Here is a 27710-nt window from a genome sequence, read left to right as displayed (position 1 = left end):
TAGCTTTCCAAGGTTGCCCTTCTTCGTCAGATCGGTCTTTTTGTAAAATGCTCAACTAAAAATTGGAGAAGAGCAATTTAACAAATGCTGTTTTAAAAATTCAGTCTCTTGGAGATCAAAATCTTCTCCTGATAGACAGGTGAGCACTCTAGAACAATAGCCAGTTGCTAATTACATCACTGTCACCACCTGAAGTCCTGCTTTTAACCAGAAACCGCTCCTGAAAGACAAGAGGTTGTAGATTAGACAAATAAAGAAAGATGCGCCTTGATCTTTGCACACAAATACCAAAATGGCTGCATGCATGTTTAGAAATCCCTCCCCACTTCCACAGGCTTTGAAAGAACTGTATGTGTTCAACAGTGTTGGAAATCTTCCTCACAAAAAAGGTCATAATTCAAAGCCCAGGATGGGTTGCTTATCTCTTCTGGCATCTAATTGTCCCTCCTGTCCTGGTGCTGTCCTACTGCACAATGGCTGTAATGTTCCTTTAACATTCAAATGGGCTCCAATGCCTCCTTCATTGTTAATCTATTTTTTCCTGGTACTCAGCACCCCTGCTAAAGATAAGATGTTCAAGGAACAACTATTAGCTTATCAGATGATGACCATTCAGTCTGTCATTATGCCGTCTCTCCTCCCTTTCTTCTGTCAATATCCATTTCCTTCAGTAAACAGCAATTACCTCTTCTATAAAAATCCCCAGTTCCAGAAAGTTCAGGTCTTTTCTTTCTTGTCACTATTATACCATATACTTTTATGGAAAAGCATCACTACCACATTGCTTCAGGTTTTGCATCAAACTGAAGAACAGATTACAGCAGTCGAAAGCTAGTCACCCATATATGAAGGAGCTGATTCAACCTCTTTTGAGACTTAGAAAATTTTCCAGGGATGAGCTTTCATTAGAACACATTTTGTTCAATGTTATTTCTTATTTATTGATAGAAAGATCTTAATGGTGACTTTTTTCACCTGGATATTACTTTTCCCATGACTTGCCTACTTCTTCATTATTTTTATTTTTATTCTACCAAATACATATCTAGTTTTCTTTATTTTCTAAAATAACTTGGTTTTCAATGTGAAAGACATGTTTCACTAATCGCTGCTTCAAGATATTATCCTCTACAATCAAAAGAACAAAATTAAGAACAAATTTAATATGTCTATTTTGTAAGATCCCATATATTGTAAATGTGTCCTTATATTATTACCTGCCTGAGTCAAACACTCTCTCTTTCTTCACATCTAAACCTTCAAGGGATAGTCACTAGCCAGGCGTTGAGTGTTATTCATCTGTTTAGCGTTGGGTTTATTTCAAAAGAATGTTAGTGATTCTTCTCCGGCAAATGTTATGACCTTGAAAAAAGATTTAAAGATCTAGGGGGCAGTTCTATAATTTGGTGCCTCTAGTTAGGAGTGCTGATGCCACAAATTCCATTGCTAATATATGCTACAAGCCTATTAACAATAGTGTCAATATGGTTTAGTAAGGGATAGATGTAATCCAATAACCAAAGTATAATCCTATCACACCATTATGTGAAAGGATCCTCAGATGGTCCAATGAGTTTAAATGTCTCATTAACTATAAAATGGCCACAATCTTAATGGATCCATCAAAAATATGATTTATATCCACCTAATTTACTATGGGGTCCTTTTACTAAGCCACGGTAAAAAGTGGCCAGTGGTAGTGTAGGCGCAGGTTTTGGGCGTGCGCCAATCCATTTTTCAGCGCGCCTGTGAAAAAGGCCTTCGAAGACCTTACCGCCAGCCATTGACCTAGCGGTAAAGACTCACGTCGTAACCAGGTGGTAATGACCTACGCATGCCAAATGTCACTTGGCACGCGTCTGTTATGTGCACCAGAAAATAAAAATTCTTTTTCAGCTGCGCATAGTGGACATGTGCCAAAAATGAAATTACCACAAGAGCCATGCGGTAGTTGGGCAGTAACTCTATTTTGTCGCACGTAGACATTTACACAGCTTAGTAAAAGGACCCCTAAATAACATATTTCATCTTTCGCTTTAAATAGATATCAGCATTTCTACTTATCTTACTTATTTCCAAATATTTGGCCTCTTCTCCTAGGTGAAAGATGAAATATAAATTATACAAGTAGATTAGGTGGATGTAAATCAGCAAAACATATTTTTGATGGATCGATGAAGATTTTGGTCATTTTTGAGTTAATGAGACATTTATATTCATCGGGCCGTCTGAGGATCCTTTTCACGTAATAAATTTTGATAGGTGTGATAGGATTATATTTTGGCAAATTCTATCACAGTATCTATTTGCCAAGATAACATTATAGAATATTGAGGAAGTTCTGTATTTGGCGCCGAATGTTGGGTGCTACTGGAAATAACAAAAGAGAGGGAACAAAGTACAAACTAAAGTCCAAAAAAAAAACCAGCACCACGGGCCTTTAAAAATGGAACACAGTTCTTTAATGAATGAGCCTTGACAAAAAGACCCGACACGGGCCGTGTTTCGGTGATTAGCACCTGCGTCAGGGGCCACAGTGATGACGTGGAAAACTTGGGGAATAACTCGAATATATTCCTCTACAATATATTATTCCTTACCCCACGTCTCATGTCTCTGATACAGAAAGTGAAAGTGCCTTGGTGCTTTGTAGCTTTTACTACATGAGACGTGGGGTAAGGAATAATATATTGTAGAGGAATATATTCGAGTTATTCCCCAAGTTTTCCACGTCATCACTGTGACCCCTGACGCAGGTGCTAGTCACCGAAACACGGCCCGTGTCGGGTCTTTTTGTCAAGGCTCATTCATTAAAGAACTGTGTTCCATTTTTAAAGGCCCGTGGTGCTGTTTTTTTTGTTTGGGTGCTACTGGAAAAACATTCCAATGAATGCAAGACACCGAAATGGGGCAGAAATGGCACATTTGTGCAAAAACATACTTATGTGCCTATTTATAGAATAGTGCCTTCATGTTTCAACCCAGATCTGCAAAGGGGCATAGCCAAGGGCGGGTTGGAACATTCCCTTAAAATGCACGCAGTATTATAGAATTTGGGGGATCAATGCCCAACTAGCGTGCCAAGATTTACACCTGGTTTCAGTTAGTGTAACTCCTCATGCCCAAAGTGGATCCCAGCGCTATGCACGATTCTGAAATGCCGATCCTGAAATGCCCATTATAGAATACCATTCAGTGCTGATTTTTCTTCAGCGCTGAATTTTGAGCGCCATTTCTAGAATCTCCCCTTATGAGTGGAAACACAAATTAGCATAACTACATTTAGGTGTGACCATTTACACCACGTGAATAGCAGGCATAAATGGGCATGCCTGCATGCAATTTTTACAGTATTCTGTAAGTTACACATGTAACGCCAATGCCTCTCCCATGCTCCACCCACATGTATGCTTTCTTGCTAAGGCAACTTAAGTGGTATCTTATAGATATGCGTGCAATTACACGCATAAGTGCCAATTTTCTTGCCACTTATGTACACCAGGTACCCAGTTATAGAATTACCCTGCTAATGTGCACTAAATTGATTTAATATAAAGCTGCCAACTTGATCCAGTTTCTCAGGACAGGGTTGATCTAGTCCTGGGTTTGTCCTGTTGCATGCAGGAACTTGTAGTTCTGATTCCTTCGTTGTATTTATTTATTAGGATTGTATACTCTTAAAAAAAAAAAAAAGCAAGACTGCAAGTCCCAGAACTGGATCAACCCTGTCCTGTGAATCTGGATCCAGTTAGCAGACTTAATTTCATAGGCATTAAGTTGATGAGGGTACATTAAGTTCTAACATGTTTTATCAAAATGAATGTATGAAGTACATGCCAAGGGCAAAACCCAGAACTGAATCAATATTCTGAAAAACAGGAGTCAGTCAGCAGTCCTATTCTCTTCCTCAGACAGTGGTAGCTCATAAAGCCTGCATTCTTAAGTATTTGTAACTTTATTTATTTTTAAGCATTTAATTATCTCCCTTTTTCATTTAAAACTACATTTGCAAACTATCTTGTTTAAAAGAAGGGAGGTTGGCTTCAAAGCTGTTTAATTTTTGTGAGCTAACAGGGCACTCCATTTTTACTTAATTACAGAAGTAACTTTAATCTGCTGCACTCTGTACTGTGGAAACATGAAAGAAGGAAAGTCATTCTGAGAAGTCTAGGCACTGCCTGGCTCTGTACACAGTTTAGACAGCTGAGTACTGGAGACTGATGGTATGTATACAATCAAAGTTGTCTTGGAAGCCTATTAAAGAGATACAGTAGGGCAACCCGCTTCTATAAATAACACAGGCATGCTAGCATCTTCTACTAGAACTACATTTGCAAAAATATGTTTTTAATATTTCTTTTACTACTTCTTCCATACCGACCATCAGCAGGGCTATGCTAAGTCCTTAATTAGCACTTGACATTGTATATTAGCTTTATGCTGGAGCATGACATATAATAAAACGAAGTGTTATAAAAATGGACATTCCTAATTAAGATACATGAGGAGCACCCGGTATCTCTACTTCAGGAAGCAGGTGACAGCCTTATTTTTCTCACAAGCCTTTAATGTAAGAAGCAACTTACTAGCTAGTCCAGTGGTCTTCATTAAATTTTAAGCTAGGACCACTCTGGATTCTAATGAGCTGATGGAGAGCCACCAAATACATTTCAATGTGTGGCCACAACACTGCTGACCAGTGTGTGTCAATGACATCTATCCCAACCAGCGTACCTTCAGACTTCATTGGGGGGGTATCTTCAAGATTGTGAGCATTTCCAAATGCATTCTCTTTTGTCCACCGAGAACTGCCTTGTCCTTCAAGCATGCGGCTCTTTCCTCCATCCAGTTTTCCCTTGCTGTCCTGAGTCTGGGTAGACAGGTAGAGTAGCAGGAAAAAAAAAAACAGAGAGACAATAGGGGCCACCCCAGAAGTCTGTGGGGGCCACCATTGGCCCTGGGCCTTGCATTGAAGAACACTGAGCTCGTCACATCTTCTGCAGGACTTGCTTACAACACATACTGCAATCATTTCCGACTCTGGGGCTGATGCAGAAAGCTACTGGCAGCAGAAGCATGCAGTTACTGCAAGGTGTACACGCAAGCTATTGGACGCACAATGCATAAAGAGGTTCAGCGCTGAAGTTAACTTGCATGTTACACCCAGATGTACAGGATATTGAAATGAATGGTGATGAAGACTTTTAGGGGCCCTTTTAGTTAGCCGCATAGGCGCCTATGCGCACTCAATGCACGTCCATTTTCGGCAAAAATTTTAAAAGGCCTTTTTTTTTACAGGTACACTGAGAAACGATTCTGCGCATGCCCAAAACCCACACCTACACTACTGCAGGCCATTTTTCAGCACACCTTAGTAAAACACCCCTAAGTCTTAAATGTGTTGCTCAGAGACCAGTGTTTCCGTTCTCTGTTAAGCTACAATGACTGCTTACTTGTGAATACTCTGCTTAGTTTAGCTTTGAAAGTTTTTTTGGGGAACTGGAAGACTCTGAGTCAAGCCACGCATCAGGACTGGTGGAATTTAGTATTTCAGACTTATAAATACGAAGTATTTCTAGCTAAAAGGTCATGTCGATATGTTTCTTATAAGGAGAAGTGGTCTTTTTTCTTGGCTTACCTTACAGATGCCTGAAGAGAAGCTTTTCATTTTGCCCTCCCCCATCTTTTTTTTTTTTTAACTCTTCCCCTCCTTCACACTTTTTGTAATTTGTTTGCTGATGTATTGACTTATTCACTGTAATATTGTTTTCAAATCAATAAAAATACTAAGACTAAAAATAAAATGCATGCAGAAACCTTTCCTCTTTCAGGGGCCCTTTTACTAAGCCACGTAAGCATCTACACACACCCAACACACGCCAAAATGGAGTTACTGCATGGCTACCGTGTGGCTCTTGTGGTAATTTTATTTTTTCCACGTGTCTGATCCGCACAGCCGAAAAATAATGTTTCTTTTTTGCCGCGAGTGGCATTTGGTGCACGTTGGTCATTACCACCTGGTTACCTTCTGAGACTTTACCGCTAGGTCAACGGCTAGCGGTAAGGTCTCAAGACCCAAAATGGACATGCAGCAATTTTCATTTTGCTGCACGTCCATTTTTGGCAAAATTTTAAAGAAGGCCTTGTTTACAGGTGGGCTGATAAATGATTCTGCGTGCGCCCAAAACCCGCGCCTTCACTACTGCAGGCCATTTTTCAGCGCAACTTAGTAAAAGGACTCCTCGTTTTAAGACTCTGCAGCGGTGGTCTCCAATCTTTTTCATGTAAAGGGCAGCAAAACGTGGACACGAGAAAGCTCGGGGGGGGGGGGCACCAAAAGATTTTAGGATTAGATATGTAATTTTAAATACTAATTTTGATTCTATAGGGATATTTTTTTTAAAAACTCATTTTATTTTTGCTTATTAACAGTTGCAAAACCCATAAATGAAACTCCTGAGTAACTCACTAAACAGATATCATAATGAGATACTTACAGATCTTAAAATCTCATGAGGTTCACAATCACTAATGTTTCCAGCTGAATGGGTCATAATTGGACCTTTGCCTAACTGGAAATGGAGGGGGTTCAACTTGCTGCAGTCAATCCGAAGGGTTTGATATTAGCTGGAGATGAAGCACCTTTCCATGGCTCATTAAATCTGAGCAAATGGTTGCTAACATATATCCCTGCTCATGATACCACCCACATTCTACTCAAACTCCTTGATGGAGCATTCCTACCCTACTAGTACACGCCTACTGCACTACATGTACTTTTAGGCACGACTTCAAATCATCATTTTACACACAAAAGGTTTATAAAATTACGTCTTATGTGGCTAATGGCATTGAATTGGCTCACTTGAAGGATGCAGCAGCAGGAGGTGGGTAGAGAAAAGGCCCCACAAAACTCCGTTGGGTAGCATGTGCCTCATATTGACACACATGCATCAATGTGAGCACCATGCATGGCATGCAGGTACGTGTGACCCAGAGGAGCTTCACGGGGCCTTTTCTCTACCCACCTCCCTACAGTGTCGCATCTTTCAGGTGAGACAATTCTGGACTGCCAAGGCTGTATGCGGCCTATGGCCTGCAAGTTGAAGACCACTGCTCTGTGGTAACCCAACTCTCCTCTCCTTTTTGAAATCCTCTTGCTTGCTGGAGTCCCTGAGAATCAGGAGCTCAATATTATGGGACTGCTGCAACCCAGCATCCCCACCTCTACATTTATCTTTATCAACCTTTTATAAACTGATGCATTTTGGGGTTGCTTCACCAGGGGCGTAGCCAGATGGCTAATTTTGAGTGGGCCTGAACCCAAGATTGGTGGGCATGGAATTCGCCCCCCCCCCCCAGCCACCCTCCAGTTTGCTCCTCTCTCCACTCCTCCCTGCCCACAAACCCCAAATATTAAATACTTGAGCTGGCGGGGATCCTCAAACCCGGCAGCAATTGCCTCAAACTGATGCTGTTGCCGGCAGGCCGTGCATGCTCAGTGCTTTTGCATGTGCGAAAACTGAGCATGTGCAGAAGGGCCGGTCTCAGCGTCAGCTCAAGGCAAGTGCTGCTGGCTGACATTTGGAAGAACGCTGGCTGCCCAAGGAGAGAAAATCTTCAGCTGGCAAGGTTTGGGGATCCCCACCAACCACAGCAAGAGTGTCACAATTTTGGGTGGGCATAAGTACAAAGTGGGTGGGCCCCGGCCCACCCAGGCCCACCTGTGGCTACGCCACTGTGCTCCACTATTGTGAGTTTGTGGGAGGCTCTTGGGTGGTTTGGTATGACACCAAATCCCACTAAATCCTGAAGCCTTTTTGTTAATAGTATAGAGCTGAGGTTTTCAACCCAGTCTTTGGGGCACAGCCAGCCAGTCGGGGTTTTCATATCACTATTGAATTTAATGGAGATATCCTGAAATCCCTGACTGGCCAGGTGTGCCCTGAGGACTAGTTTGAAACCTCTGGTATAGAGAAACCGGGTATTCATAAAAGGAGGGCCAAACTCTTAGTATAGAAAGCTATATTAGTGGTAAAGAAATATATACTTCAATCTTGGGTGGGTAACACATGTCCTTAATAATCGGAATGAAGGAATAGCTTGTACCTTCTCATAACGCGAGAAACTAGAGATGCCTCCTTAACACTCTGAAACATATTTTTGCTGATATAGGAACCATATTTACAATCTCTTCCCCCTAGAGTACAGAGTTTAACAGTGAATGTGTAAAGCTTGTGCAATGGGTCGCTCCTGTGACTGTTCCTCTCTTGTCATGGAGATATTCTTTGGTCCTCGATAAGATAGGGGGTTGGAGTGGCTGGTGGTAATTGTGTGCAATGGAGATGGGGGGGTTGAGGTGGGTAGACTTTGACAGGGTGAGGTTATAAGAAACAAGACCTTTTCCTGGGTTGTTAATTATTTGGGGGGGGGAGGGGATTTGATGTGTGCCAGGAGTTTGGGGTTGGGGTGAACTGGTTGGGAGGGGAAATTAAGTACTGTGTAAAATAAAATTGAACTGTTCAAGTTGTTCATCCTTTAATAAAAATTGTTTAACACTAAGAGGCCATTTTACTATTTTATTTTGTTACATTTGTACCCCATGCTTTCCCACTCATGGCAGGCTCAATGCGGCAGGCAATGGAGGGTTAAGTGACTTGCCCAGAGTCACAAGGAGCTGCCTGTGCCTGAAGTGGGAATTGAACTCAATTCCTCAGGACCAAAGTCCACCACCCTAACCACTAGGCCACTCCTCCACTCTACTAGGGCATGTAGGCACCTACACATGTCCAATGCCTGCCAAAATGGAACTACTGCCTGGCTACAATGTGCCCCGGGCGGTAATTCCATTTTTTACACGCGTCCAAAACACACCGTAGAAAATATCTACCGCAAGGCGCTTACCCAGCGGTAACCGGCAGTTTACACACGCTGGCTGCTTACCACCCAGTTAGCGTGTGAGACCTTACTGCTAAGTCAATGGGCGGTGGTAAGGTATCAGACCAAAAATGGATGCGCACTAGTTTTAATTTGGCCACAAAAAAAAAAAAGAATGCCTTTTTTCCAGGTGCGCTGAAAAAATGACCTCCGTGCATGCTTAACAAGTGCCTACACCAGCGCAGGCCACTTTTCAGCACACCTCAGTAAAAGGGCCCTTAAAACGTTTATATATACCGCCAGTGTTAATACTGATGCTTGTTCAAGATGGTTTACAAAATTTACTTTAATAAAATAACATATAATACATATAGGTGTATAAACGTGATTTAGGTCCAGAAAGTATAACAAAAGAAAAAAAGCAGATCAAAAAAGACAAAAAAATAGAACAGGAGGGTAACAGAAGAAGTGGTTTATTACAAGTTACCCGACGTGGCCACGTTTCGCCCTCAGGCTGCGTCAGGGGTAAAAAAAACTAATAGGGGTAAAAAGCAAAGTGAACCCCTAAAAGTAGTCATACAACCACCTTACATAAGTGCTTCCCAAGCTTACTCAGCAAACTTCACAATGCTATGTTGACTGGCAGCCACGTCGGGTAACTTGTAATAAACCACTTCTTCTGTTACCCTCCTGTTCTATTTTTTTGTCTTTTTTGATCTGCTTTTTTTCTTTTGATTTGCCATTTCTGTGGCAGATCTTTGCCTTTTTTTTTCTTTCGGTCCAGAAAGTATATACTACCCAGAGTCCTTTAGGGGCTCATTTTCAAATTTCAAGGGGGCATGATGGGGGGTGGGTGTTTTGGGTGAGACCTGGGCGGGGACATGGGTGGCCCCAAAAAATAGACATTTTTCTGCAGTAATGGAATCAAATGAAAACATTTAGGGCCAAAATGAAGATGTTTAGGCTAGAACTGTTTCAATCACCACTAAAAAGTGCCCTCAATTACCACTGGAGGGATTCAGATCAGAAACCTCCTACTCCCCCAGAGATTACTGACCGCCTCCCAATCCCCTAAAACAGTATATACCAGGCTCAACGACAGCTTCATATATTATGACCATTCCTATTAGAGCAGCAAGCAGGTGTCAGGAGTAGCCTAGTGTCAGTTCAGTGGATTGTAGAGAAGGGGACTCAGGCCCATATCCCACCCTCACTGATACACTTGTGGTGGAACGTGTGAGCCCTCCAAAATAATCAAAATACCTATTGTACCTACATATAAGTGACAACTGCAAGCTTGAGAGTTAATGTAGTACTGTACAGTGAGGTACAACAGGTATTTTTCTGCTCCTGGAGGGCTCACCATACAATATAAGGGGGTTATGGTGATATGTGTATCTGGGATCTTTTATGTGAAGTCTAATGCAGTGCCCCCTAGGCTGCCCCAGGGATGTCTGAGTGGCTAGTCTACTAAGAATGAAGGCCCCCAGATATTCCAGTGGCTGGTTTTTGGACATTTTTCTCTTGGATGCTTTACTTTCCAAAATGGTTCTAAAAGAAACACACACTGAGCACAAAACGTCCAGGAAAAAGGCAATTTTTGATCCAAAAAGAGAGGCTTTTTCAGGTTCCAAAATGGCTATGTGCACCACTCAATTTTTGTATGTTTCTAGCAAAACATCCAAAATTGGAATTACAGGTTTTATCAAAAATGGCCCTCAAGGTATTTCCCATGACAAATTTATTTATTTACTAGTAAAAAAAGGCCCGTTTCTGACACAAATGAAACGGGCGCTAGCAAGGTTTTCCTCGGAGTGTGTATGTTTGGGAGAGTGTATGTGAGAGTGACTGTTTGAGAGTCAGAGTGAAAGTGTGAGTGTGTGAGAGAGAGAGTGAGTCTGGGTGTGAGTGTGTTTCTGAGAGAGTGTGTGTGTGAGAATGAGAGTGTGTGCAAGTGTGTATGTGAGACACAGTGTGATAGAGAGTGTGTGTGTGTGGCCATCCATGCTCCTCTGTCCCCTGCCCCCTCCATTCATCCCTTTCCAACATTTCCCCTCTCTGCCTGAGGCCTGCCCTGCAATCCATATCCATCCATGCCCATCTGTCCCCTCCATTCATCCCTATCCAGCAATTCCCCTTTCCCTGAGCCCTGCCGTCCCAATCCATGGCCATCCATGTTACTCTGTCACCTACCCCCTCCATTCATCCCTTTCCAGCATTTCCCCTCTCTGCCTGAGGCCTGCCCTGCAATCCATATTCATCCATGCCCATCTGTCCCCTTCATTCATCCCTATCCAGCAATTCCCCTTTCCCTGAGCCCTGCCCTCCCAATCCATGGCCATCCATGTTACTCTGTCCCCTGCCCCCTCCATTCATCCCTTTCCAGCATTTCCCCTCTCTGCCTGAGGCCTGCCCTGCAATCCATATCCATCCATGCCCATCTGTCCCCTCCATTCATCCCTATCCAGCAATTCCCCTTTCCCTGAGCCCTGCCATCCCAATCCATGGCCATCCATGTTACTCTGTCACCTGCCCCCTCCATTCATCCCTATCCAGCATTTCCCCTCTCTGCCTGAGGCCTGCCCTGCAATCCATGCTCCTCTGTCCCCTGCCCCTCCATTCATCCCTTTCCAGCATTTCCCCTCTCTGCCTGAGGCCTGCCCTGCAATCCATATCCATCCATGCCCATCTGTCCCCTTCATTCATCCCTATCCAGCAATTCCCCTTTCCCTGAGCCCTGCCCTCCCAATCCATGGCCATCCATGTTACTCTGTCACCTGCCCCCTCCATTCATCCCTATCCAGCATTTCCCCTCTCTGCCTGAGGCCTGCCCTGCAATCCATATCCATCCATGCCCATCTGTCCCCTCCATTCATCCCTATCCAGCAATTCCCCTCTCCCAGAGCCCTGCCCTCCCAATCCATGCCCATCCATGCTCCTCTGTCCCCTGCCGCCTCCATTCATCCTTTTCCAGCAAGTCCCCTCTCTCCCTTCCATGACCCCCCCTCGCATCCATGCTCCTCTCTCTCCCATGTCCCAGCCTGGCCCGCCCTCTTCTCCTCCCCCCCTTCGCATCCATGCATCCCTTTTTTTTTTTTTTTCTTCTTTTAAAATTTACCTCCATGGCGGTTCCGGCAGCGAAGCGTCAGGGAAGGAGGCGGCGGTCCCGACGTCTAGGTTTCCCTTCGCTGTGTTCCGCCTTCTTTTGACGTCATCCTTGACGTCAGAAGAAGGCGGAACACAGCGAAGGGAAGGCTAGACGTCGAGAGCGCCGCCTCCTTCCCTGACGCTTCGCTGCCGAGCGATGCGATTGGTTGAGTGTCATTGCTCCGCCCTCGACGTCATCACGTTTGACGCGTGGGCGGGGCAGACACAATGCGATCTCACCCCCTTCACTTTTGGCTAAGAGAGGCTTCATAGAACGTTGGAGGTGCGTTTTATATAGAGAGATTTGTTACATTTGTATCCCACATTTTCCCACTTATTTGTGGCTTACATAGTACCGGAGAGGCGTTTGCAGACTCTGGTGTGAACAAATACAAAGTGATGTTGTGGTAAGATAAAGTTGATGTGGCACAGCCACATTAGGGAATCGTAGAACGGAAGAGTTGTGTTATGTCCATTATGTGCTTTAGTTTGGTTGTGTTGCAGAGATCAGGCATTTAAGTTGGATCGGTAGGGTATGCCTTTTTAAACAGGTTAGTTTTTAGTGATTTCTAGAAGTTTAGGTGGTCATACGTCATTTTCAATGCTTTTGGTAATGCGTTCCACAGTTGTGTGCTTATGTAGGAAAAACTGGATGTGTAAGTTGATTTGTATTTAAGCCTTTCCAGCTTGGGTAGTGCAGATTTAGATGTTCGTGTTGATTCGGATGTGTTTCTAATTGGTAAGTCGATCATGTCTGTCATGTATCTTGGAGCTTCACTGTAGATGATTTTGTGAACCAGGATGCAGATTTTGAAGGCGCGTTCTTTGATTGGGAGCCAGTATAGTTTTTCGCGGAGGGATTTTGCGCTTTCAAATCGTGTTTTTCCAAATATAAGCCTAGCTGCCGTGTTTTGAGCGGTCTGAAGTTTCTTTAAGGTTTGTTCTTTACATCCCGCATAAATTTTATTGCAGTAGTCTACATGGCTTAGTACCATTGATTGTATCAGGTTGCAAAATGTTTCCCTCGGGAAAAATTGTTTCACGCGTTTGAGTTTCCACATTGAATGGAACATTTTCTTTGTTGTGGATGCCACTTGGCTTTCTAGTGTTAAGTTACGGTCCATTGTAACGCTGAGGATTTTCAGGCTGTCTGAAATAGGAAGGGTGTGATCTGGGGTGTTGATACTTGTGGGGTTGTCCGCGCAGTGTTGGAATGAGAGGATGAGACAATGTGTTTTTTCTTTACTGAGTTTTAGTTGAAATGCATTTGCCCATGAGTCCATGATGTTCAAGCTGAGCTTGATTTCGTTGGTGATTTCTGTCAGTTTGGTTTTGTAAGGAATGTATATTGTGACATCGTCTGCATATATGAAAGGGTTAAGGCCTTGGTTGGATAAGGACTTGGCAAGTGGGGTCATCATAAGCACATAAGCACCACCACGCTGGGAAAAGACCCAAGGTCCATCAAGCCCAGCACTCTGTCTCCGACAGCGGCCAATCCAGGCCCCAAGAACCTGACAAAAACCCAAAATTTAATAACGATCAATGTACGTTTCCTTCAGGAATCTATCCAGACCCCCTTTAAACTCAGCAAGGCCAGCTTCCGTCACTACCTTCTCCGGCAATGAGTTCCAGAGTCTAACTATGCGCTGAGTAAAGAAAAACTTTCATTAAGTTGAATAGGATCAGTGATAGCGGTGATCCTTATGGTACTCCACAGTCTGCTTTCCACGGTGGTGATATGTTTGAATTTGATTTTACTTGATATGTTCTTGTGGTTAGGAAGCCCTTGATCCAACTAAGTATGTTTCTACCAATCCCGAACTTATCTAGTAATCTTATTAATACATTATGGTTTACCATGTCGAATGCACTAGACATGTCGAATTGGAGGAGAAGGATGTTTTTGCCTGTTGCTATTTCCTGCTTGAATTTGGCTAGAAGAGTGAGTAATACTGTTTCAGTGCTATGGAGGGGGTGATAACCTGACTGTGATTCGTGTAATATTGAGAATTTGTTTATATAATCTGTAAATTGTTTGGTTACCATGCTTTCCATCAGTTTGACCGCCAACGGGATAGATGCTACTGGACGGTAGTTAGTGATTTCATTTGTTTTTTTTCTTGGTATCTTTTGGTATTGGGGGATATTGCCATTTTCCTTGGGGCAGAGACCTTGCTGAAGCATGTAATTTAGGTGGGATGTGAGGTCTGCTATGATGCGGTCAGGGGCAGATTTCATTAGGTAGCTGGGACAGGTATATAGTTTACAGTGAGTGTTGGAAAACCTACTAATCGCCTGGGTAACTGTTTCAACGATAAGGAGGGCAAAGTTTAACCAGGTCTGGTCTGCTGGGTATTCTTCAATGATTGGGTCCAACTCATTAAGGAAGTTTTCAATGTCAGTGTTGTTCTGAGGTAGCGTGTTGCGTAGGTTTACAATTTTTTCACTGAAATACTTTGCAAGTTTATCTGCAGATGGGATGTCTGTATTTGTCAGCGAACGCCTAGTAGCTTTGCAGCTGTTCTCCAATGAGATATATATATATTCCCAGCACCAGAGTATTCCACAACGATTTTTACCAGACCGTACACACAGCCTTTTTAAAGGTAGAGTGTTTATCGAATAAAGGTGTGTTTAAATTCAATATTCTTCAAGGACTGATATTGCCACACAATTCATTATTCTTCAAGGACTGATATTGCCACACAATATATACATGGTGTAACAGACTCCTGACGCAGGCCAGTTGGGCCGAAACACAGCTGTGTCGAGTCAAATCACCTTAATAAATTGATTCATTTTTTATTTTTCTTGTGTCGTCTTTTTCTGATTTTTATATTTTGGTTTTTATCTTGTTCCCAGTTTTTTTTCTTATCTTGTGTGGATTTTTTTCAATTTCTCATTCCCTTTCTTTCTGTTTTTCATTTAATTCTTAGTTTTCATTTTTTCCACTTTTTATGTTTTTTGCGTCATCTTCGCTGTTTTTGATCATTCATGTCTGTATTTGTGGCAGTGACCAAGTTGGTGCCTAGGAGTTTGTTCACGAGTTGGTATAATTTCTTCATGTCTTTGTAATCTGTCCCTATTTTGGTTTTATAGTATGATCTTTTGGTCTGTCTTATTGCGTATTTGTATTTTCTTTGTATTTGTTTCCATATGTTGAGTGTATGTTCATCTTTTGTTTTACTCCATGCTCGTTCGAGTTTCCTGGATTGTGTTTTTAGCTTTTTCACTTCATTGTTGAACCATGGTGTCGAGTTATTCTTGCGTGAGGTTCTTGTTCGTAAGGGTGCAATTTCATCTAGTATGCTTTTGCATATTTTATCCTATTCTATGAGGTAGTATATGGAGTCTGTTTGTGCTGTCCATTCGTTATTGTGTATCAGTTGCCAGAATGTTTTCGTGTCTACTTGACCTCTTGTGCTGTAGGATGTGAGTTCTTGTATTCGTTGTAAACCCTTCTTCCGCCAATGTAGGGATACGTTTAGTTTGTAGTGGTCAGTCCAGGGTGTTTCTGTCCATTTAGTATCAGTTATTGTTAGGTTCTGGTCTGTAGAAAGTTTGTGTGAGATGAGATTAACAGATTACATATATATAAAGTGGAAAAATACTTTATGCATTTTGCAAGGTACTGCACAGATCTCTTAGATTCAAAAGGGACCTAACAGAATATGTTTTGACAGATGGAGGCTGGATATTATTCTATAGGCTGCATTATTGACTTCCTCTCTACAGAAGACTTTGTACATGGAAAAGGCTTGAGTAAGTTCTCATTGCTGGTCTCAAGCTAAGGTGGTGTTGTTTCTATTCTACCCCCTAGTGAGATGTTTTTTCCCTGACAACATTAAGCTTCCTCTTAGTCCACTTCAGCTTAGGTAATGACATTTCATAGCCAAATACTGTTTTTATGACAGTTTTTAGTCAATGCTCACTTGGGCTTTCAGCTATAACACATTTTTCCCAGAGACACAAAATAGAGAAAATCTTTTTTAAATCAATCCTTGTGCTACATTTGAATTACAAAGCTCATTCCTGTCTCTGTAGTTTGGATCATTTGACATCACTGTTCATTTAGCACAGAATATTAACACAATCCTTGTTGAAACACCAGTTCTTCATGTGATTCTGCTTTCATAGACTGGTCTTGGTTTACATCAGCTGCACTGTTCCAAAGTAATGATGCATACAACTAACTCACATATATGCTTAAAGTGTTTTAAGCCAATGGTGCAACTGTGCAATTGGAAATGGTTCAAGGTTGTGATGCCTAACCTGAATCAGCTTCAAACTCAGAATCTAGTAGTACCCACAGTTTGGGTTATGTCTTCTGGCTGTATTAGAACTATCTTTAATACAATAATTCATTCAGAGCTACTAAGTTACTCTGTTGGATATTTTAGGCCAGTCCTGGATCCTGATGCATTATGGGACCAGTAGAATCTGGGACTACAAATCCCACACTGCTTTGGGATGTAAGTTCAAAACCAGGACTGGTCAAGAAGTCTTCTCCTTGAAATGGATAACTTGGCAGCTGTATTCATTTATGATTGGCTTCATCTCGGGTACCCTCATTGGAGTGTGTCTGAATTAATGAAAGAGATCTGGCAGCAGATAACCTCAGACTTGGGCTTATTCAAAAAGGATTTCCCATTGTGTGTTTATTATTAAGGCCCACTGTATTGGTATTTGCGGGCTCTAAGTCCTGTATAAACAAATAAATAAATAAATAAATAAAACTAGGCACGAGTATGTGCTCCTGTCCCAGTTACTGGAGTAGAGGGAGTATGCATTCCATTTATATGGGTTTCTGAATGTTGAAAAGGATATTCAACAGCAGGGAACACAGAGCTGATGTAGAAAGACATGCCATAAACCAAGCTGGGTTTCTCAATGGTCTGCAATTATTGCTGAGACAGAATGATTCTGGGTATTAACAAAAGAAAGAAAAATATAGCCCCTGAGGCCAATATTCTAGGCGATGGACATAGTTGGACCATTAGATAACTGGCAGGTACCAGGGGGATTTGAAGAAGATGAGGCCATAGCAGAAAAATTAAGACGAGGCCAGTAATTTTAATAGTGCGATACAATGTAAAATTAACTGTGAAACAGAAACCTAGTAGTTAGAGCAGCAGGCTGCGAAGCAGCGTTGATGTCCTACAGATACTCCTTGTGGCCTTGGCCAATTCACTTCACACTCCATTTCTCTAGGACAAGCTAGCATGGAGGAGCAGCCTAGTTGTTAGAACAGCAAGCAGTGAACCAAAAAGACCAGGGTTTGAAGCCAATTGTCACTCCTTCTGGCCTTTTGGAAAATCACTTCACACTCCATTTCTCTGGTACAAGCTAGAATGGAGGAGCAGCAGGCAGTGAACTGCAAAGACTAGGGTTTCAATCCCACCATCACACATAGGGTAAATCACCTAGGAGTCCTTTTACTAAACTATAGTAAAAAGTGGAGTTAGCACATCCCAATATGGGTCATTCCTATGCGCTAAGGCCATTTTTACCACTGGGATAAAATGGCTGGTTTTTCAATTTTTCCCAATTAATGGCCATGCACAAATTTTCCTATTAGTGTATGGCTATTATCACGTGAGCCCACAGCACCACCCATTATGTAGGCAGTAAGGGGGTAAGGGCTTACACACTAACCACATGCTAATGGTTAGTGCAGCAGGCTTTGATCCTGGTGACTTGGGTTCAATTATTATTATTATTATTATTTATTGCATTTGTATCCCACCTTATCCCACCTATTTGCAGGCTCAAAGTGGCTTACATAGTTTTGTTATACACAGTTAATCCTGGATGTCAGGTACAATTATTGTTGTGCAGAGATTAATTAGGGGAAGAAGTAGAGAGAAGAAGGAAGGAATTTAGTAAGAATATTAAACGATAGGTTTTCTTAAATGATGGGTTTTCAGAGGTGGATTAGTACAGTTCTGGGTTCCTACTGCAGCTGCTTGTAACCTTGGGTGAGTCACTTAACCCTCCATTGCCCCAGGTACAAAAAAAACTTAGACTGTAAGCTCTCTAGGGACAGAGAAAGTACCTGCATATAATGTGTACAGTGCTGCATACATCTAGTAGTGCTATAGAAATTAGTAGTAAAGGAGGGGGGTTACTGAATAACATCAAGGAGGATTAAGCCAGCTGTACAGGAGAGGCTGCAAGGGAAGGGGAATGGGACTCGATATACCGCTTTTATCCAAAGCGATTTACCTGGGGCAATGGAGGAGTAAGTGGCTTTACTCAGAGTCACAAGGAGCTGCAGTGGGAATCAATCCCAGTTCCCCAGAACCAAAGTCCACTGCACTAACCACTAGGCTACACCCACCTCAACTTGACATTTCGTTCTTTAGATTGTAAGCTCCTTTGAGCAGGGACCGTCCTTCTTTGTTTATTTTGTACAGCGTTGCGTAACCCTGGTAGCGCTCTAGAAATGTTAAGTAGTAGTAGTAGTAGTAGAGAGTCTGCAAGGAGGTGTGAAAGATGCATGAGTTTGGAGTACTGGCCAGAGGAACAGATTTTTTTATTCTTTTTGTAACTACTTCACTTTATTTTTATTGACTTTGCCTTACTGTGTTCTTATCCCTACTTTTGACAGTTGGGGTGGTGAGTAAGTGCTAAATGGATCTATGTTGAAGTTGTCTGGCCAGAAAAGTTAAAAATGTATTTTAAGACAGAAAAAATTGTGTTAGAAAATAAGAAAAAAAAGTGTGGATGTGTTTTGTGCAGAGATAGTAAACTCTAGGAGTCACATGGTTTCATTTTTGGCTCCAGGCTGAGTGAATGTGAGATTGAGTTGGAAAAGCAAATTGAATATTTAAAAGCCATTTGAGTTGAAACAACGTAGATATATTAAAGTATTTATTGTATGGGAGAGAAATATAAAAGAAATTGGTGAGGCAGTAATTTTGTATGACACATCACTGTGTGGAAAAAAAATTGGATGAGGAGATTCTATGTGAACCGTAAACACTGTTAATAGCAGTTTGCTGTGTGAGATAAAGAATAATTGGCCCCTTTTACTAAGCCGAGTAGGCACCTATGCACACCCAATGCGCCAAATTTGAGTTACCGCCTGATTACTGCATGGCCCGTGCAGTAATTTCAATTTTGGCGCACATCCACTACACGTGTCTGAAAAATATTTTCACTTTTCTTGTGCACATAGCGGATGTGCGCCAAGTGGCATCTGAAGAGCGTAGGTCATTACCACCCAAATTCTTTACCACTAAATCTATGGCTAGCAGTAAGGTCTCAGACCCAAAATGGACACACAGCAATTTTGAATTTTCCACACATCCATTTTTGGCAAAAAAAAAAAAGAGGCATTTTTTGCAGGCGCGCTGAGAAATGGGTCTGCATGCTCCCAAAACCTGCACCTACACTACCGCAAGCCATTTTTCAGTGTGCCTTTGTAAAAGGACCCCAATATGCCTCAGACAGAAATTTAGATTAATTAACTTTAAATTAATTAATTTTGAGCACATAACAGTTTTATACTGTTAACTCTCTGGTAACTTTAATTAATGCCAGAAGTCTGGTCTATAAACATAAAGCTGGCCAAGAAAAGAATTGGCTTAGCAGATTTGGTTTATAAAAAGTTTACAAGTTGTGAGATTGAAAGTTCTCCTGGGAAACTCAATAAGGGTAGGCTAGCTTAGGGTTTATGAATTATAATTTCTCTTGGGATAGCTAGAAAAAATATAAGGATATAATAATAGACTAAAATATACTCTTTGACTGAATAAAATATAGTTAGGGAATAGGTTTTACTTCTTTGAGATTTTACAGATAGGGTAGTCGGTATTACTTGACCTGATTCCTGCTCATCCATTAAAAGTAAAGTACCCCAACGTAAAGAAAGACAAAGAAAAGAAGATATACAAGAAAGTGTGAAATCCAGCTAAGATTTTTTTTATTCTACATCGCAAGAAACAAGATAACTGAGATAAGATAAATATAAAGTTAAGGAAAAATAAATAAATACTTACCTGAACAGAGGAGATGGTGGACCTGAAAAGCACAAATGTAGCACAAAGAATCAAATTCTAGGAATAAACACATTGTTGAATAAATGTTGTAAGTTCATCTTAGTGGTAGAAGAATGTTATGCAGGTTATACTTATCTGTGTAAACTGTATTGAGATCTCACTGGAAATTTTTTAATTTTTATCCTGTAAAAGGAAAACAGTATTGTTGATTAAATCTGAATATAACATACTTGCTTCTGAGTTACTTTTTATTTAGAAAATTTCTCCTCCACAACATTAATTTATTCAACAATGCATTTATTCCTAGAATTTGATTCTTTGTGCTAAATTCCTTCTGAAAGTTAACAGTATAAAACTGTAATGTGCTCAAAATTAATTAACGTAAAGTTAATCTAAATTTCTTTCTGAGGAGTATTATCCTTCATCTCACACAGCAAACTCCTGTCTATTAACAGTATTTACAGTTCGCATGGAATATCCTCATCCAGTTGTTTTTCATTCTGTGATGTGTCATACAAAATTACTGCCACACCAATTTCTTTTATATTTCTCTCCCAAACAACAAATACTTCAATGTATCTAAGTTGTTTCAACTCAAATGGCTTTTAAATATTCAATTTGATTTTCCAACTCAATCTCAAGTTCACTTTGCCTGGAGCCAAAAATGAAACCACGTGACTCCTAGAGTTAACTATCTCAGCATAAAACACATCCACAATTTTTTCTTATTTTCTAACACACTTTTCTCTGTTTTAAAATCAATTTTTAACTTTTCTGTCCTGATAACTTCAACACAGATCCATTCAGCATTTACTCACCACCACAACTGCCAAACCAGACAGTCTAGAACTCTCTTCAAGCTCTCGGTCTCGAGCCTAGAGCCTTGAAATTCCTACTACAGCAGCCCAATTCAACAATCATGCAACATTACAATACATTAATCATTTTCCAATTTTAAAATATTTAGCAGACTTTTATACGTTTATTTTCTTTTCCATGCCTTTTCCTTCTCTTGTCCGTGGCTCTATTTTTTTCTCATTCTTATTTTGAGCACACACCCACTGCATGGCTCTGCCCATGAGCTGGCACTTCAAGCTCATGCTCTCTTCACACACTCAGCTCTCCGGCACATCTAGCAGCCCCAATCCTGAACTTCACCGCCACTCCAACACCTTGCCCGAACCAACCCCTGTCCACCTGCACCATCATGAGCCATTTCCTCTCTTCTCCCTGCTCTCCAATGTAGGCGGGCAGGGCCAATATTGCTCCAGCACTCCTCTACAAAGGCCTCCGGCCTGCCGCACTTCTGCACATGTGCAGGCTGAAAAACGTCAGTGGCACATAGCATCAGTGTCGTTCAGCCATGCAGCTATGCCTGAAACAGGAAACCTCCACTCTTGCCCAGATCAGCCCCTGCAGCCGATTCCACCTCCATGGTGACCACCAACACCACTGGCAACCACGGCTACACTTCCTCTTCTTCTGCTCTGCACCACCGAACTCTGATCACCAGACGCTCCCTCCATGAGTCCTGCCCTTCCCGCAAGGACGCCGACCTGCCCGGACCTAACACCCAGCCCAGGTAAACCTTTACTTTAATTTTAACCCCTCGGGGTTACACCAAGAGACTTTTTCATTCTTTTTGTTACTACTTCACTTTGTTTTTATTGACTTTGCCTTACCGTGTTCTTATCCCTACTTTTGAATATACTTATACATTATTGAAGAGCCCAATAAAAAGGAGTGTTACTATATAATTAAGAACAGTCTCCCAGTTACCCTGTTGGTTTGAAGCTATGTGCCTTTCTATTGTCTAATATTTACTTTTTAGCCTGCCATTAGAGGACCCAGTAAAACATCCTGTGATTAAGCAATGATGACAAACAAACTCTTCCAGTATGAGAATTATGGATAAGGAATTCTACAAGGATAAGTCCAACAGCTGGGTGGCTCCGCTACCATTCTGGATACCCAGAACATGGCTATCTAACAACAGAGAGCAAGCTCTCTCTCTCTCTCTCTCTCTCTCATCTCACATCATTACAACAGACTCTGAGAAGGAAAACAGAGAGAAAACAGCACTTTACAACATTCATGCAGAACATGCTGGATAATGGCCATGCAGAGCCAGCTCCATCATTAAAAGACAACAAAGAATGTTGGTACTTACCTGCCTTTGGCATGTACCATTCACAAAAACTAGGCCAGATCAAGATTGTGTTCAATTCCAGTGCTCAGTTTCAAGGAATCTCACTCAACAATGTGCAGCTTTCTGGGGCTGATATCATCAACAGTCTAGCAGGGTTATTTCTGAAGTGAATCAAGGCTCCTATCACCATAACAGCAGATATCCAGCAAATGTTCTAAATGGAAATCATGTTATCAGGACCAAACTTTCTTCTAAAACCTGACCACACACTTCCAGTAATGGAGAATTCTTTTGAACTTATAGTTCCTGACTGTGATGCAGAGATCCATCCAGAGATGACTGTTCTTGCTACTAACGCTGTGACTGAAAGCAACTTGGGAGCTTAGTGTTTTTCTTGTTTCTCAAGTTGGATAATACTCAGAAGAGATATAGCACACCTTATTCATACTGCATCTTCATCTCATCAGTCAGCTGATAATTAAAAAAAAAAATGCATCTGTCACCACAGGCATATTTGTACAAAGCCTCTCTCAGTAAATTAGATTAGTCGAGCAGAGAGGACCATCTTACATTGCGTACAACAAGAAGCGTAAGTGGAAGAATTGAAGTGCATTAGTAGAGACATGAATCTTCCAAAGAGTAGCTCACTTCTAAAGTTGAACCTCTTTATTGACAAGGAAGGCCTGCTGAGAGTCGGCGGCCACCTCACCCAGGCACAACTAGAGAAAGGTAAGAAGAACCCTCTTATCATCTTGGCGCCACATATCAACCTTGCTTCTGCATCATTATCACAAATTAGACATAAAGGATGACATTTCACAGAGGGAGCTATCAGAGGCATAGGATTATGGATTGTGGGAATGAAACATAGCATTACCTCTGTAATACACCAGTGCACCAAATGTAATAGACTATGGGGCAAACATCAAGAACAAAGAATGGCAGATTTGCCAGTAGACTGGCTGAGTACTGAACTACCATTCACCTACGTGGGTCTAGACTTATTTGGACCCTGGTCAGTTGTGACACGATGCACAAGAGGTGGAGCATCCAACAGTAAATGTTGGGCTGTGATTTTTACATGTATGAGCATCTGAGCAGTCCACATTAAAGTTATTGAGTCAATGGACACTTTTAATGCCTTGCAAATAATCTTCTCCATCAGAGGTCCACCTAAGCAGATCAATTCCAATTGTGGAACCAACTTTGTGAGCACTTGCAGAGAGTTGAACATCACTTGTACTAAATTAGACCATTCTGCCATTAAGAGGTACTTATGCGACCAAAAGTGTACCTGGATCTTTAATCATTTGCTCCCATTTTCCCATATGAGGATTGGAGTCGGTCATCAAATCCTTGATGCCATGCTCTTGGAAACTGATCACCTTCAACGAACACATGAAGCTCTAACAACCTTTCTTGTAGAAGTCACTGCCATCAAACGCCAGATCCTTGGTATCTTCAGACTCAGAGTCACCAACAATTTTAACTCCAGCTATGCTTCTAACACAAATAATGAATGCCATTCCTACTCCACCTGGAGATTTCAAAGGTAGCATCTTTTGGAAATGTTGGAAGAGAGAATACTTTCCTACTCTGCAATAGCGGTATAAAAGGCAGGATAATCAGCCTAATTTATAAGAAGGCAACCTTATATTGCTGAAAGACAGCCAAGCACAGCATAATAATTGGTCTATGGGGCTTATCACTAGAACATTTCCAAGTGAGGATGGTAAAGTCTGCAAACTGGAAGACAAGGCTACAAATCAAGGGACATCGAAGACCTTTATTTGACCAGTCACCAAAGTGGTACTTCTCTTACCTCATGAGGAGACATGAACACTGTGGACTGTTGTCCACCTCAGAGACTCAGTGACTTTTCTCTTTCCTTTGTGTTGTTTGTTTGTGTTGTCCATCTCTCATTTCAGCTCCTATGAGACTACAAATGAGAAGTTGCCAGAGCAACAGTGAACTGGAGACAAGTAAGAAGTTGCCAAGTTTAAGATCCAGATATAAATAGACTTTTGCATGCTTTGAATGTTTATAATTAAATAGTGGGATCTACTGATACCAGTCGGGGAGTGTCTGCCCCCATATTAATAGAGACAGGGTGCATTATTATGTATACTTAATGTGAGTATTAATTGTATTTTATTGCATTTTCTGTGTAATAGATAGTACTTCACCCTCTCCTCCACTTTATAGTTTGTAGTTCCTGTGATTGACTTCTTGTGAGCCTTCCCTATTGGCTCTTGGTTCTGAGCTAGGACCACCCCCCCTCTCTCTCTCTCTCTACCCCTGCGGGCAGTGTGAGAGAGCCCAGTCTTCCTTGCATACTTTTGTGATCAGCAGCTGTTCTAGGGGCTGATCCCGCCTTAATTTACTATAATTCTAGCGAGATTTTTTACCAAATACGCAAGTTATTCCCCTTTTATTTACCCCAAGTTTCTCCCCTTTATTTCCTTTGAGAGTTACAGCTTTTTCTCTCAGCTGGGCTGAGGTTCTGGCCAACTCCTTGTTTCTGGAGTGGCTAGATGCAGACTCTGGAGAAGGCAACAATTCTGTATAAGCAACTGAACTATAAGTAGGATTTTCTTTGTTTATTCTGAATACTACAATAAAGACGATTTGCTTAAAAACTGAGAGTCTACTGGTAAAGCTTCTACTTGGGGATGGTTTAAGCTGGCTGTTGAAGCTACTCTATACTTTGCCTAGAACAGCACAAGATATCCTCTCCTCAAAACCTTCTTCACTGCCCCTGACCTAGTGGAAAACTTCTCAGCGTTATAGGCCATCATTTCCTTCTATGTACTGCAGTGCTTCCATCCGTGCATTGCAAAGAAATGCTTACTGGCCTCCTTAACATCCATTTTAATGCATTTCAATAAAATTTGTGGCCATCTGTACTGCACATGTTAACACCCACGATCGAGCCTTCTAAGCATTCTGTGCACAGTAATATGCATGTATACTCAGCAGTAACTACACACTTACACTTGTGGTAGCTGTGAGCATCAGCCCCTGAGTTAGAAATTAATGAGCAAGGAAAGTCGCACAGGACTGTGACCACTAGACTACCCAGCCATATAGCTCAATCTTTCATTTGCAGTAGCAATGTGTTACTAATTTCTTATCAAGGGGATCTCACTAGCTGTATTCCACTTGGTAAGACACTCTTTACTATCAAAAAATTATTTAACAAGGTCTCTACCCCTACCAGGTAACTAATTAGCATATTACCCCAGCTTTATTCTGATCCAATGCGGTGAATCGTAAAAACTCCAAAATGTCTTTGTCACTTCATAAGAAATTATATCAAGATGAATCATTCCCTGCCTTTGACTTTCCACAGGATTTGGTTTCTCATTTTATGGGCTGCATCAGCTTGGGAATGAAACCCAGATGTCTGTAAAACATGACACCATGACAAAGAAATGCTTTAGAGGGAAGGAGTAAGTGGTAATGCCCAGGGCAGAAACTAGAGCCCTTGCTAACCTCATTCTGAAGGACTATTTTTTTTAATTACTTCTAATAATGTGCCTTCCAAAGGGATACTTTTACTAAGGCACAGTAGCGGATTTAGCGTGTGCTAAATCTGCTAGCGTGCCTTAGTAAAAGCCCCCCCCCCCCCCAATTTTTTTTTTTTTTTTGTAGAAATAAAGATCAAGAAACAAGCTGTAAATTATACCCTTTCTTCTGAACAAATTGAGTACATCAGAAAGCTATGATCTCTCTCTAGATATATAGATAATTTATGTATTTTTATATAAGATATATATTAGGAATACTGATGACCTTTTAGAATTCCGTAGAAATAACCTTCTTGGTTTAGCCTTAGTTAGGCTGTTTTGGGGTTTTTTTTGGATTAGTATAGGTACATTTTTGTTCACTGTATGGGATGGAATTCATGATATTTTATGATTTTTTAAAATATTATATTGTTTCTATGTTTGAGATTCTGTTCTACATATTATTTGTTTGTATTGTTATTTCTTGTAATTTTATTATGTATATAATTTTTGTAACCCGTTCTGGACATTATTGATAGAGTGAGCTAAATACATGATTAAAAAAATAAATAAGAATCTATATTGGCCTGTTGAAGGGGAGAGAGCTCTTGAAAGCTAGTCACTAATGTATTATGTTACAATTAATCATTTATTTATTTATTTATTTATTTATTTATTTAAATCATTTATAGTCTGCTTAAAATCTGGGTGAATTACAGCAAAACATTCACAATAATAACACACTAAAAACAAACACATATCAAAATGTATCCGCTGCTACCATACTTTTTAACCAATCAAAAAAAGGTAGTTAAAAAAAGACAGGTTTTCTTTTATTTAAAGGTGCTTTTATTCACCTTTATGTCTATGTATTCAAGTGAATTAACAAACAGCTACAGTACTTAGGGCTTCTCTTACAAAGCCGCACTAGTGACTCCTTCATGGTAAATAAGAGGAAGCCCATTCAATTCCTATGGGCTTCTTCTCATTTGCCGCGCAGGAATCGCAAACCAGCTTTGTAAAAGAAGCCCTTAATTTTTCTTTTAAAAAATAATTTGAGATCCTGTTATTTGGCTTCCAGCAGAAGGCTAAGACTTGGAAACAGAGTTTTATGTACCCGAGCTCTGGTAAACAGTTGTTTTAAATTAATCTGGATTTCCCTGAAGCTACGCTTCATTAAAAGGGCCCTGTTTACTAAGTTGTGTTATAGGCATGCTAGCATTTTTAGCGCACACTAAAAATGCTAGCACACCTTAGTAAACAGGGCCCAAAGCCTTTGTTAAAATAAATGTAGATTAACCCAAAAGAGGATGACAGAGGTAAACTTAAAGATGGCAAATTGAATCCTAGTAATAGAATAACATGACACAGGGTTTCATTTTCAAAAGAGAAAAATGTCCAAAAAGTGACATAAATCTGCATTTGGATGGTTTCCTCACAAAAACATCCAAATTGATATTTTCAAAACCAATTTTTAGATGTTTGTCTATGAAGTCCATCAGATGTGCATTCAAATCACAAGGGGCATGTTAAGGGCCGGATCTGGGCATCCCTAACACTTGGACATTTTTCTGCCATAATGGAACAAAAGAAAAACATCCAGGACTATAAGTTGGACATTTTGGTGTAGACCTGTTTTATTAAAAAATAAGCCACAAAAAGTGCCCTAAATGACCAGATGACCACTGGAGGGAATCGGGGATGACCTTCCCTTACTCCCCCAATGGTCACTAATTCCCTCCCACCCCCCAAAAATGTGATTAAAAACATTACTTACCAGCCTGTATGCCAGCCTCATATATTATACTCAGGTCCATTAGAGCAGCATGCAGGTCCTTGGAGTAGTGTAGTGGTAGGTGCATTGCACTGCAAACAGGTCGACCCAGGCCGCCACCTTCACCCTATAAGGGCTATTGTACTGGCAAACAGTTGGGGGTAGTGGGTTTTGGGGGGCTCAGCAGACAAGATAAGGGAGCAACGGTGATATGTGTACCTGGGAGCATTTATTTGAAGTCCACTGCA

The 27710-nt window shown here is 41.2% G+C and overlaps 1 long non-coding RNA gene across 1 annotated transcript; it reads right to left on the bottom strand.

Moving 5' to 3' along the window:
* On the bottom strand, positions 1-27655 carry LOC115472639. Its single transcript, XR_003942529.1, has 3 exons — positions 27466-27655; positions 22201-22650; positions 1-220 (listed from the first exon to the last, which is right to left on the bottom strand). It is a non-coding gene; the product is annotated as an uncharacterized LOC115472639 (long non-coding RNA).
* Between the last annotated feature and the right edge of the window lie 55 nt (positions 27656-27710).

This window comes from Microcaecilia unicolor, chromosome 6, assembly GCF_901765095.1.
Source record: "Microcaecilia unicolor chromosome 6, aMicUni1.1, whole genome shotgun sequence".
In the NCBI taxonomy this organism is placed as follows: domain Eukaryota; kingdom Metazoa; phylum Chordata; class Amphibia; order Gymnophiona; family Siphonopidae; genus Microcaecilia; species Microcaecilia unicolor.
This window is presented reverse-complemented; position numbering and strand designations above follow the sequence as displayed.